Source organism: Condylura cristata, unplaced genomic scaffold (assembly GCF_000260355.1).
Source record: "Condylura cristata isolate star-nosed mole 26May11 unplaced genomic scaffold, ConCri1.0 scaffold00009, whole genome shotgun sequence".
NCBI lineage: Eukaryota > Metazoa > Chordata > Mammalia > Eulipotyphla > Talpidae > Condylura > Condylura cristata.
Window position 1 is genome coordinate 11754351 of NW_004567110.1, and position 13086 is coordinate 11767436.

The window sequence follows — 13086 nt, forward strand, 5'->3', positions numbered from 1 at the left end:
CGAGCTTTCGGGGTGTCTGCGGCGGTGGAGGGAGCTGGGGGTGGACTCTGCAAGGGAGCAGCTCAATGTCCCCAGTTTAGGAGAGGACGGAGCAACTTGGGATGGTGGAGGGAGTGCAGCCCGGCTCTTCCCCGGGGAGGGCGCCCAGGGATGGAGGATCCCGGCGAGGTTGAGGGCCCTAGGGAGCTCGGGAATTGCTTGTGGCCTCACGGGATCGCATTCTCTCAGGTAGTAGAGAGACACTCTTGCTGAGCGCACTGGGGTTGGGGCTGGAGCCCGGGGAAACCCTTCAGGGCAAGGCTGCACCCCACTTCAGGGAAGACTGGGCACCCCTTCCGGAGCCAGACGGTGCCTCCACTTCGGGGCAAGACTCAGAGTTGAGTCCTTAAGAACTGTATTTTGGGGAAGCCCTGGGACTTAGGGAGAAGTTAATTCATGTTATCCATCCCTTTCAGAAGGGAGACTGGGAGCCTGGCGGGGGCGGGGGTCCGGGCAGCTTGAGGGCCTAGGAGCAACCACCTCGGACTCTTGGCGGTCAGAAGGGACTGGGGTGGAGAAGGGAGCTGAACGCGGTCTCCGGCAGAAGAGCCCCGGCGGATGCCCTTCCCCGGGGTATTAACATCAAAGTTCTAGGTAGAGGGACTTGACATTCTTTGTTTGAACACCTCCCCACGCATCCCCTCTGTGGGTGACAGCGGGGAAGGGCAGAATCTGGGAATGGGGAAGGTTCCGTTCGTCCTGCTTTGCGCAGGTTAGGGAAGGATGGAGCTCAGCGAGGCTCCGCTCGCAGACTCGGGCAGGGGGTTAGGACGCGGGAAGGGGTGGCTAGAGGAACGTAGGAGGAGATAGCGCAGAGCGGGAATTCAACAGCTTTTCTGTCATCTCACCCCAGCTCTAAAGAAAGCCCCGAGGCTAATCTTGGCGATTGGCAGGACGCAAGGAAAGGCTAACTGATAGAGAATTTGTTATGTGCGGAGGTTGGGATTCCATGAACTTGCGGAGAAGAGCCGTTCCCTGGAAGGTTTAGAGGACAGCAGAAGAGGGAAAATCACAGGGCTGCGAAATAGTGTTTCACAGTTAGGGAGAGAGAGATGCAGCCTCCCTCTAGGAGTAGGGGCCGTTTCGTGGGGCTGGAGTGGACGAGTGCGCACAACTGCACCTTTCGATTTGTTGGACTTGATCATTGTTTCTCAGTCTTTGTCTGAAAGCTTTAACTTGTGTGGTATGGTGCTACCTAAATTATCCTTGTTTCTGAAAAATTATCCTGAAAACGTCATTTGTTTTTATGCCAACAGAGAGAATGAATGGGAATTGATTCTAACAGGGGTCTTAGCCCTAGTATACCGGATTTGTAATTTGTGAGTAGTAGTTCTGCCTCTTGGTTTTAAGCGGAAGAAACGTGGGATCTGCGAAGACAATAATGCAGCAACGGGTATTTTTTAAAAGGGTTTTCCTGAGAATTGGCCCCTCTTAGCTATTCTCCCCTTACCCTAAGCGTTTTAAGGCTAAGCAGACTAATTTTGTGCAAAGTTAAATGTACACCTTCTCACAGTCCTCTCTTCATCCTACCTGCCCCCTCCAAAGGAACCTCTTGTTTTTCTTTAGAGCTGGAGTAGATGACAAAAGATATGATAGCATTTTATTTATCAATGAATTTCTCTTAAAAGAACCTCTTCCAATGCTTTAATGATCAAGCTTAAAATGAGAAAAAAAGAACTAAAGTAAGACTTGGGTAACTGTTGACAGCTATGATTCATACAGATTCCGTGAGCTATTCTAGTAGTTTTAAAAGCGCTTTAACCTCTTCAATGGAAATGGATTTAAAAACACATTTCGAGTATGAACTAGCTTGGAGTTGCACATTTGGAACATTATTATACATGTGTGCTGTTCTTTGGTTTTCCCTGAAGTGCTTGTAGCTTCAGTTTTGTATTCAATTCTGAACAGATTAGACTGGGTGAACCAGAGTGGCATTGATGCCAGATGGTAGGAAAATATGCTAAGGCTGAAAGCATAAGTGGGCCTGTGTTGGTGAGCACTCGTTAGTAGATATCTTCCCCTTACTGCTGGGCTGCCTACTTCACCTTGCTTGGGGGGGCTGTTCATGAATGATGTAGCAGTTCCTTCACCTTCAATGATACTTGCCTTATAGTTCTTTATGTCAACAAATGTGAGTAAAATTCTATAGCTATTTTGTGAAGAAACTTAATAGCATAGGTGAAGCGGTTCATTTTGGAGATTTCCTCTCGTATTTTATATTATATCAAGACTGTTAAGTGACGTTATGGTGTGTATACATTTTCTTCTTGTAATGTTAATCGGGCACAAAAATATGACATTTGAGACTTGGTATGCTGTGAATTATTTCATGCTTAAGTGGAAGTACTCTTAAAAATACTAAAATGATTACAAATGTAGCCAATCAGCTTATTTACATTGCAGCATTGAGAATATAGAGTCAAAAAACTATTTGATGAACATTAACAAATGTTGAAAGTTCGGTGTCTAAGCTAGTTTTTAAACATATTATAGTCAGTAAATTCAGGGAGGTATGTGAAATTATCTGTTTATGTTAATACCCAATGAACATATTCATTTTTACATCTACATTCTTTTCTAAAATCCTACTAAATCATCCTCTGTAATTGCAAAAAGTAACTTGTTACTCTCCACTGAAAGAAAGTAATTGTGAGACAGCCTTTGAGTAATATCCAGTATCATGTCACTGATATGTTTTATAGTATCTTCCTTGCTCTGATATAGTTGCAGTCATGAATAGCCAGATTTGCACGACTGATTTAGATTAATAACAGGATGCATATTTGCACTGACATTTTGAAGATTTACATTTTTGTACAGTTAATATTGTAAGTAAATATTTTATATGAATTTTTGTATTGGTTTTGATCATAAAGGATACTTAATCTTAGCAGTTTATATAATCAATATTCCATAATGTATTAAAAAGGTATAAAGGTGGTGTAACATACCTTTAGTTTAAATAAATATGGCAGTATGCTTCAGAGAAGAGGTATGTATGAGCCATTTAAAAATGAAATTTTTTCCTAGGGAATCAGAATATATCTTTTTTTTCCTGCAGGAGTCTTATTTTGTTCTTAGATTTAGATTTTTAAAAAATCATCATCAGATTGCAACTGAGATGGAAAAATGCACAAAAATATGTAAAAATAAATTATTATAAAAAAATCATCACCAAAACTTATCTTAAAAGTTAAGACATTGAAGTGATAGCATCTCTGATATGTACTATAATTTAAAATAAAATAACAGCTGTATTAAGTTATGTTGACTTCATATTTCCCATATGATATCTGACCCTTTTTCCCCCTTCCTAAAAAATCTTTCTCTTTTATAGTTTTTGTCAGGAATGAAAGGAAATAGGGAAAATAAGGTATTGATAAGCACTTGGCAATTACATTTTGCCTTCCAATATTGTCAAAAAGACTACTTGGAAGGGGGAGTAATGAGAAAAGATCCATTTCTCCTCTTTACTGTCAGAGTTTTTAATATCCGTGAAATACCTCTTTAGAGGTGTCATGCATTAATGATTCATCTGAAACTAAGGTCAAAGAAAGTGTGTGTGATTTGGAGTCGGGGCTAAATAATAAGTGATTAACATCTACCTGTTAAAGCCAACATGTTCTAGCATTGCTTAATATGCTTAGAGATATGAAATGGAAAATAAAATTGACTATTAGATGAGTTTTTAAAATATAGTGTTTCAACATTTAGCAAATCTTATTTTATACCCCACCCCATCATTTAGCAATTTTTAAACAAAGCTTTCCTTTGTTGAATTTCTTAAAATTAATATCTTAAATAACAGATGCTCATGTTTCTACTATACAAGTCTTTTGCCTTTTACATAAGTCAGAAAAATCTAAATTTGAATTTAGAAAGTACCAGGAAATATTCACATTTAAAACACATGCAAAAGTGAACACTTTACATGTGTAACTTCTTTCAGTTCCCAGAGCAACCTTATTAAGTAGGCCGATCATTAGCCCCGTTTAACAAATGGGGGCTATCGCACAGGCAGGCAGAGTCACTCGTCGAAGGCCACACACAGCTGCTCAGTGACAGGACTGGGACTTGAACCCAGGCAGTCTGCTTCCAAAGAGCTAAGCTTTCCATCTCTATTGGCAATCCATCTTCTACTGCCAGACAGCTCATCAACTCATCTGTTACACTGTCTCTTGTGTTTGTTCTTTAACTTTTGAATTTTATTCCAATTCTAAATTTTTCAAAGATGCTTTGACTTAGAGAGAAGCATTTCAGCATGAGGAATAACCCCAGGCAACTATGCTTTTCATGCAGAGTGCTGAGGAACTCATTTGTTGCTCCTCTGCTTGTCCTGTGTCTGTACAATGCTTGTCAGTGCTTCTCCAGAGACTCCCATTCGGTAAAAAAAAAAAAAATCTTGCAATTACTGTGTGCTTTAAGAATGGATTCAAATAGGTTACCAATTTCCTACGATATTAATAATTCATTTTGGAAAATAGCTTCCCCTCTTTGGCAACTCTCCTCCCTGCCTGTGGAGGAATGGCTAAGGAGTGTCAGAACAAGGAGATACCAGGAAATGAAACTGTAGAATCCCAGCTGCAGAGATGCGGGAGGCTCCTCAGGGCCTACCGGGAAAATGATCTTTTGCTTTCACGAAGAGTAACTTTTCAGCTGAAGTTTGTTGTGTCTTGTTTTTAAAGATTTATTTATTTATGCATACAGAACTGGGGTACAAGCCAGAGGTGCAGGGGGTGAGAAGACTCACCAGAGACAGAGTGGGGGGCAGAACAGACAGATGTACTGAAGTACCCTGCTGAGGGGAGCCAGTGGGCGGGTCAGCAGAGGTCTGCCAGGACATGTGGTCACCTCCCTCCTGGCTGGGGATTCAATTTGTGCTGCAGTGGCTGATACAGCTTCTTAGTGCTGTGCTATAACCAATTGTGCCATCAGGGAAGACCGTCAGCTGCAGTTTTAACTCAATCTAGTATTTTCCTAGAGGACTGATATATTTACATTGTCTCTTTCTTTTTTTTAGATTATTTTATTTCTACACACAAGAACTGGGGAGCAGGCCAGAGGTGGGGCAGGGGTTGAGAGGGTTCAACACAGACTGAGTGGGGAGTAGAACAGGCAGATGGACTGAAATACACTGAGGAGAGCAGCCAAGAAGACAGCAGAGGTCTGCGACACCCCGTGGGTCAGCTCCCTGGCCTGGAATTGAACTCTGCTGCAGTGACTGTGGAGAGCTTCACAGTGCTGAGTTTTAACCTGTTGCGCCACCAGGGAGGGCCCATATTTACATTGTTTCTTCACTTAAGAGGATGCTTTGTAAATTTGTAGTAATTGCAGAAATCAAAGGATAAGCTATTGGGAGGAACTCATCCTTAATATTTATTCACTATGGTTAATAAAGTTTCCGTGCTTAGAAAATAACAAAATGCTTCAACTCTTCAAAAGCATTATTTACTGTTATTTAATAAGAGAAACAATTACAGTTTTTATTAGATTTTCTTGATTAGTTTAACTACTGTGAGAAATATGCCAAAACATTGTAGAATAAAATTATTATTATTTTTCAGAGAATGTATTTCAGATTGCTTGATTGTACAGTTTAATACTTCACAGTGTATGGATTGTGAAAAAACATTTGGTAATAGCTTACTAGCAAAGACAAGATAGTTAAACACCAGACAGCCCATTAGCTACCACAGGCTTAGGGGTAAAATTACACTGGCTTTTTTAAGGTGTGCTGATTTGTTGTCAGCATTAATAATCCACTCCACTCCAACAATTCCATAGTAAATTGGGTTATGAGTCAGTAGCGTTAGAGGTTAACATATACACAGACCACTTTCCAACTCTTAGTTTACACAAAATTTATGAAAGACAAAATTTCAAAAAAAAATTCCCAGCGTCATCTCAATTTTCATATAATCACTGGTGTATATTCACCAGTGATTAAAAAAAAATTGAAAAATTTTATTGAAAACAGTGTAATAGTTATTTATAAACATGTAGAATTTCTTAAAATGTAGTTATCAACTTTGTGTTTCTACTAATACTGAATTTGGCATTTAGAGGATGCTGTTAACATTTTTCTAAGAAAATTAAATATTTTTCTCAAAATTGTTTTTTAAAAAACACCAAAAATTGTTTCCTTTTTAAAAACGCAAAAAAAGCAAACAGCACAGACTCCAAAACATAAATGTCTTAAGGCTGAATCCTATACAGAATACTAAAGTGATGTTACTTTATTTGCAGGACATGGCAGATAGGATCCTTGGATCTGCTGGTGATGATGGCCTGAGCTAAATGCCTCCTGACTGACAGGACTTCCGGGTGTGGAAGAACAGAATGCTGGGGGAGCTATGGCAAGTATGTTGCTTTTTTGATTATTCAACTATAAAATGGGGCAAGATTGGTATACATTTAGTAGAAGCTGTGTTTCCAATTGTGAAGTTTGCTCTTCCCCTGGGCCACCAGTATGAGCTTCACACTCTTTAATGAGGCTTGGGAGCAGCAGTGACTTCCAGGCTCCCAGTCAGCCACATCACCATCAGGGTAAATACTGATAGTCTAGAGACTATTTGTTACATTCTATGGGGTATTCTGGACATTCCACGGGATAGTCAAGTCACTATAAATTTATAGTCATTATAAATCAGTCTGAGTCTTTGTGATAGAGGATTTTGCCTACGTGTAGCTTGACCCACTTTAAATGCACTTTCAACTTAACTGTATTGTCAGTTTATAATGGGTTTATCGGGACATAACAGAGTCTTTCTTAGTTAAGGAAGATCTGTAGACCATTTGAAACAATGATACTTTAACCCATTTATTATTTTGGAAATCCAAATTGTTACTTAATCCAATTGCTATATTTAGGAAAGATTTGCTAATTATTAATGTGGTGGTTCACTTCCATTTTTACAAAATTTATGCGTCCTTACAAGTTGATGTTCCCAACACTAATTACTCTTATCTTTCAAAGTATTAAAAAAAATTTGAATGACTGTGTCCTCAGTGAAGTGGGTAATCGTTGTTTCATTTTATAAATGAAGAAGAAAATGGACAGATGAATGGGTTTTCAGCCCTTCAATGATGATCTCACTTGGAACCAAGAATAGCATTCTTGTGTTAGACAGTCTGTGAAAGACTTGACACACTTCCTTGAGAAAAGTAGGGGAAAACTATTTTTTGCAGAAAATTACTTTTGGATTGTACTCATAAACTGTATTAACGATAGAAGATTTTGTTATAGTGCTAGCTTAGATATTCCTATGGGCATAGTCCTTACCTACCTCCATCTCAGCATAGAAAAGTAGGATTTTAGTGTCCTAGAAGTCTTTCAAAGAGAGTTTTCTCTCCTCAAATCTGGGGTCACAACTGGCCCAGAGAAATCTGTCCAGCTTGGGCTTTTCTTTTAATCTTTAGCAGCATTAAGGTTGGCTTTCTCTGGTGGAAAAAAACAGAGGATAGAGTTTCTAAACCTTTAACCTTAATTAGCATTAGCAAAGGGATCTTCTGAATTTGGATTATCTTCATTCTTGTCAATATTCACCTTAGTACTTGAATTTTTTATTATCTTGCTACCATTTTTTGGCAACTTCCTTGAGAATTATCTCTTAGACTACTGTAATTTCTAGAAGCATTTGTTGTAAGGTTGTAAGTATGAATTTGGGTTGTCAAATTCCTCACTTAAATTTTTTAAAAGAATTTGACTATTGCTTTTAGTTTCTTTTATATTTTAGTTTTGAAAAATGCCAATTTTTTTAATTAAAAATTTCCTCTTGAACACATTTTAACAATGGTGAACATCTACGGTTTGCATTTGTCTCCATTAGTTTTTGTTCCTACTATTATTTCAGGCAGTCTGTGATTTTGGTGGATTTGCAATTTTTCCTTTGAATACAAACATGTAAACATAAGTATTTTCAGCTGGCAAAACAGAGCTCTGACTCAGAAAGGGAGAAGTGAAACTAAATAGGATACAGAGTCCTAACAGTTCTCTGTGTACGTAGGAATACACATTCCAAAGAATTCTTGGTTTGTATGTTTTAACTACCCTAAGAACAGTTTTCTTTTTTATTATTATGTCAAAACTAATAACATGATCCTTAAAAATTGTAGTATCTTCTAAATGCTCTTATTTGACTCAGAATTGGTGTAAAAATCAAAGTTTGTTTTTGTTCACATAAAATCTTACCAACATTACATGCTTTTGTGGCTAACTAGGTCAATAAACTGTTATCTATTAATCATTTAATTTGAAGTACAGGAAAGCTAAAGAAAAAAAAGAAAGAGAGAGACACATGGAAATTCACTGTAGTTATGGCTGCTTAACTATATAAATTTTTATACAGGTTGTTGTTGTTTTAGCACTAAGCATAGAGCTTGAAACAATCCACTAACTTTTTATTGTGTGTGACATTGAAAATTTCTTATTCTCTCAAAAATACTGTATAACACCATTGTAGTATATTTTCTTATACAACCAAAAAGTCATAAGTCTCAGCTCAAACTTGCATTTGTTATCTTTATGAGAACTAATTCTTTCTCCTGAATTTCACTGCAGGAATAATTCTTCAAATGTTTGGACCCCTCTTATTTTACTAATACACTACTGATACATACAACTGATTTGTTATGACAGAATTTTAAATGTGGGCAAATATATGTTGAATGCACACTGCTACATTTTAATGAATAGAATGTTTTATATTTGTGGGATTTTAATCATCTAGTGACTGAACTAGTTATCAATAGCAAGGATTTCACCATTGAAAACAGTCTGCTATAAAGTGAGCACAGTTGTTCTCTAAAGCTCTTCTGTAAATAAGTGTTTAATGAAAGAAAATGTATTTTATAACATGCAATACAGAGACTGTAAAGTTTTTTTTCCCCTGCAGATGTGAATGGGTACTGCACTTGGGCCCCAGGGACACACAGTGAAGAACTGGCCAGGAATTAACTGCTATCAAAACTGGCCCAGAGGTTTATACTGTGATGAAATAAGTGCTGCTTTCACTAAAGGCTTTTCTGTAGAAAAACTTTGTTGTAATTATTTTGATGGGTTAAGAAAACTTGTAAATTTCATACAAAACTTTCACCCATAATTTCATGTGAAAATCTCATTTTTTTATATTTTCATCTAATCTTTTTTTTTTTTAAAGATAAGAACTGGCGTGTAGACCAGAGGTGCTAGGGTGAGAGGATTCACCAGAGACAGAGTGGGGAGCAGAACAGACAGATTAACTGAAATACACTGCTGAGGGGAGCAGTGGGCAGGTCTGCTGTGCCATGTGGGCCACCTTCCAGGCTGGGAATTGAACTCATGTTGCAGTGGCTGGTAGTATATGGACAGTGTTGTCTTTAACTCCTGTGCCACCAAAGAAGCCCTTGTCTAGTCTTTTATACACATGGCTGGCCCATATTTGTTTTGAAAACTAATTTCATATTTAAAATTTGTGAATTTTTTTCCACTTATAAAGTTTTAATAGTAAGTAAATATTTTCTGATATTGCGTAAGTACTTTTTTTTTTTTTTAAAGATTCATTTATTTATGGATACAGAACTGGGGTACAGGTCAGAGCTTGGGTGGGGATGAGAGGATTCATCAGAGACAGAGTGGGGAGTAGAACAGGCAGATGGACTGAAACACACTGCTGAGGGGACCCTCGGGGAGACAGGAGAGGTCTGCCACACCATGTGGGTCACCTCTCTGGTGGGGATTCGAACCTGTGCTTCAGTGGCTGCGATATGTTCATAATGCTGTTGTGCCACCAAGGAGGGCACCCTTAAGTATTCATTGGGTTATCATTTTTAATGGCAGTGTAATAGTTAATTGATTTAGATCAGTTCTTTCAAATATATTTCTTTAGTAAAACGTAGTTATCAAATATAATCATATTTTTAGTGCTGGGTGAATTCAAACCAGATTTGTTTTTTAGTCATCAGACTTCACTTTAACTGCATTTCAGTTGCCCGCCTTCTAGCTCCTCAGTTGTGCAACTGAACCCTCACCTCTTTTGACAGGTAAATAGTGCAAGGTTCCCCAAATTGATTTTGAGCTTTGTTTCTAGTTTACTTTCCAATCAAGGCTGAGATGCCTGTCAGCTGATAGTGGTTTTCTGGATGGCAATTTCTGGATGGCAGTTTTCCTGTGTCAACCCCCAGTGCCCTATAATGAGAAAAGAAATGAATTGGAAACACACCATAGAAATTCTCTTTCTGTATTTTTACCTCTTCTGCTTTTTCATTCCTTTCGTGTGCCTTGTCAGCTGATTAAGTTGAGAGAGAGAATAATATTAAAATGTATTTCTTCAACCCCCTAAGGAATTTTTTCAGTAACTGTAACATTAGCACTTACTGTATCAGTGTGTGAAGCATTTTTATTTGGTTAGCACTGAGTGACACCACTCTTCTCTGTCCAGGGCAGCTTTCACTGCTGCTTTTCTAGAAGCCTCCTGCAATGCACTCATGCAGTTCCTGATTCTCCCGCGCGCTTTGCATTGATCACAGCAATTCTGAGTGATTGTTTATTGCCTGTGTTCCTTGCTTGACAGCTAGTTCCTGACAGGCCAGAGGCAGTCTATCTTGGTCACTGCTGTGTCTAGTATGTAACTGGAACATGGTTGACATTCACAGATAGTTATTATATAACTTTGTTACATTGAAGAACCTTGATTTTATTTACTTATTATTTTATTTATTTATGCATACAACAACTGGGGTAGAGGTTGGTAGTGGTGTGTGTGTGTGTGTGTGAGAGAGAGAGAGAGAGAGAGAGAGAGAGAGAAAGAGAGAAGATTCACTAGAGACAGAGTGGGGAACAGAACAGGTGGATTGACCGCTTAGGGGAAAAGTGGGGAGACAGGAGAGGTCTGTCACACCATATAGTTCAGCTTCCTGGCTGGGGATGGAACTCATGCTGCAGAGAGCTTCATCGTGCTGAGACTTAACCCTGTGCCACCAGGGAGGCCCCATATTCCTATTTTTATGCTAGATAAGAATTATAAAATTCATTTAGCATTATGTGTAAATAGTAAGGTAAATGGCACATCGATGAATTAACTCACAGCAAAGCCATTTTCATGAAATATTGAGACTCTTGTTAGAATTCTAGTGGAAAACTTAAGCTATAGGTAGCATTCTATCAACACTGTGTGGACAGCTATATTCATCTAATCTTAAGAATCTTCAATTAAAATTCTGTTGGAAATACAAAAATAAATGTAGCATTCTTTCAGCTTAAGAAAAAAAGAGAAGTAAGTTTAACCTGAGCACTGGAGAGCCAGACTAAGTAGTGCTAGTCTTCAAGTTTCCTTCCTTATATCTTATTCATGTTGTGTCACCCCTGGGTGCCCACCTTTACAGAGAAACAAACAGGATACATTAAATTCAAGTTAGATTCATTTTCAAATTTCATGGCTCAGCAGAGGCAGGCTGAGAAGACTTTTTTAGGAAACTGATATATTGGCTTGGGAGTATTTATGTCCTTAAGGCAAGGACTATTAACACAGCCCATACCCGATACCCCATCACAGGTGGAAGTAGGGGTGCGGGGTCTGTGTTCTGGGGTCAGAAAAGTCACGTGGCTACCAGACTTCTCTCACCAGACAGCTGCTCTTTCTTTGCTTTGCAAGAGGCTTCCAGAGAATTTTGTTCTAAGAAAGGAATACTCTGCTTACAATAAAAAGATTGAAAACCATCACTTTAAGCAAAGGCAGTTTCAGAAAGAAAGCCCCTTGACTTTTGGCCTTGGGTATCAGTCCAGTGAAAGAGACTGAGATTCTAGGGGAGTAACAGTCACTACAAGCATTTCCTCCTCGGCCTTCAGCAATTCTTACTGCTGGCTGCTGGCAGCTGCTCCTGTTTTTCTTTGACTGAAAACTATTTGAGGATTTCAGTTTCTTTCTTTCTTTTTAGTTTAATAAGTCAAAGACTATCAAAGGATACTTAAAGGCTGAATAGAATCCAGTGACAGTGAAGTTAAATTAGGAATTTAGAAAGACACAAAAATTCAATATTAACAGTACAGTGTACTTGCCAGATTCTGGTTCCCTCTTACAATCACATCATTAGAAACATCTTGAAAACATGAATACTGAATTTAGCAAAATGTTATACTGTATCTAAGAACATCAGGCATCTGATGAGAGTGCTTTTTTGAAAGTTTCTTCTCTTTTACAGAGGAACTTAAAGGAAAGTCAAATACTGCCACGCAGTGTTTTAGAAACTCTTTTAACTGCAGAAATACCCACAGTGAGGATTATCTGGTAGTATGGCATGGTAATGTGAAATATTAAGAGAAAAGTAATTTAAAAAGGATAACTAGGTAACTTTTTTTTTTTTTAAGATTGATTTATTTACGCATACAGAACTGGAGCACAGGCCAGAAGTGCAGGGATGGTGAGAGGATTCACCAGAGACAAAGTGGGGGGCAGAATAGACTGATCCACAAAGTACACTGCTGAGGGGAGCAGTGGGTGAGACAGGAGAGGTCTGCTGTGCCATGTGGGTCACTTCTGGGCCTGGGGATCAAACTTTCACTGAAGCAGCTGTTACTAGCTTGCAGTGCTGCGCCCTAACTGGCTGTGCCACCAGAAGGGCCCCAGGTAATCTCTAATTCAAAGTTTAAAGCAAAAATACAGAATGATGAGCTCATTAGTTTATAGTCTGTCATACGAGGAATAACTTGACACAGATGTCACATCAACTAAAACAGTCAATTCCCAAGTTAGTTTCTGAGCACATATGAGTTACTATTTGACAGGTAAGGTACTAGGAGCTTCCTGAGCGCAGATGGACAAAATAAATAAGTATCTCTATAAAGACAGACTCCCTGGCTTAGGGAGTTACTTGTTATAGTCTTAGAAATTTAATTCAGCTGGCTTTGGACCTAAAGAGAATTTTTTTTCTCAGAAAGTTAGCTTTCTGATTAAAAATGTTTACATACACAAACAGGCAACATTTTAAAAGCTCAGATGTGCTCAGAAACTAACTTGGGAATTGACTGTTTTAGCTCAAGGGAGGCCCCATATTCCTATTTTTATGCTAGAT

The 13086-nt window shown here is 38.6% G+C and overlaps 1 protein-coding gene across 2 annotated transcripts in view; it reads left to right on the forward strand.

Moving 5' to 3' along the window:
* The first annotated feature begins 289 nt into the window (after window positions 1-289).
* ZHX1 (zinc fingers and homeoboxes 1) overlaps window positions 290-13086 on the forward strand; it is a 24258-nt gene continuing 11461 nt past the window's right edge. The window contains exons 1-2 of one of the 2 annotated variants that reach the window (XM_012722994.1): window positions 290-376; window positions 6286-6399. The gene's annotated coding sequence lies outside the window, so the exon portion shown is untranslated. Of the gene's footprint in view, window positions 377-6220; window positions 6400-13086 lie in introns of those variants that run through there. The other variant, XM_004679607.2, reaches the window with a different exon arrangement.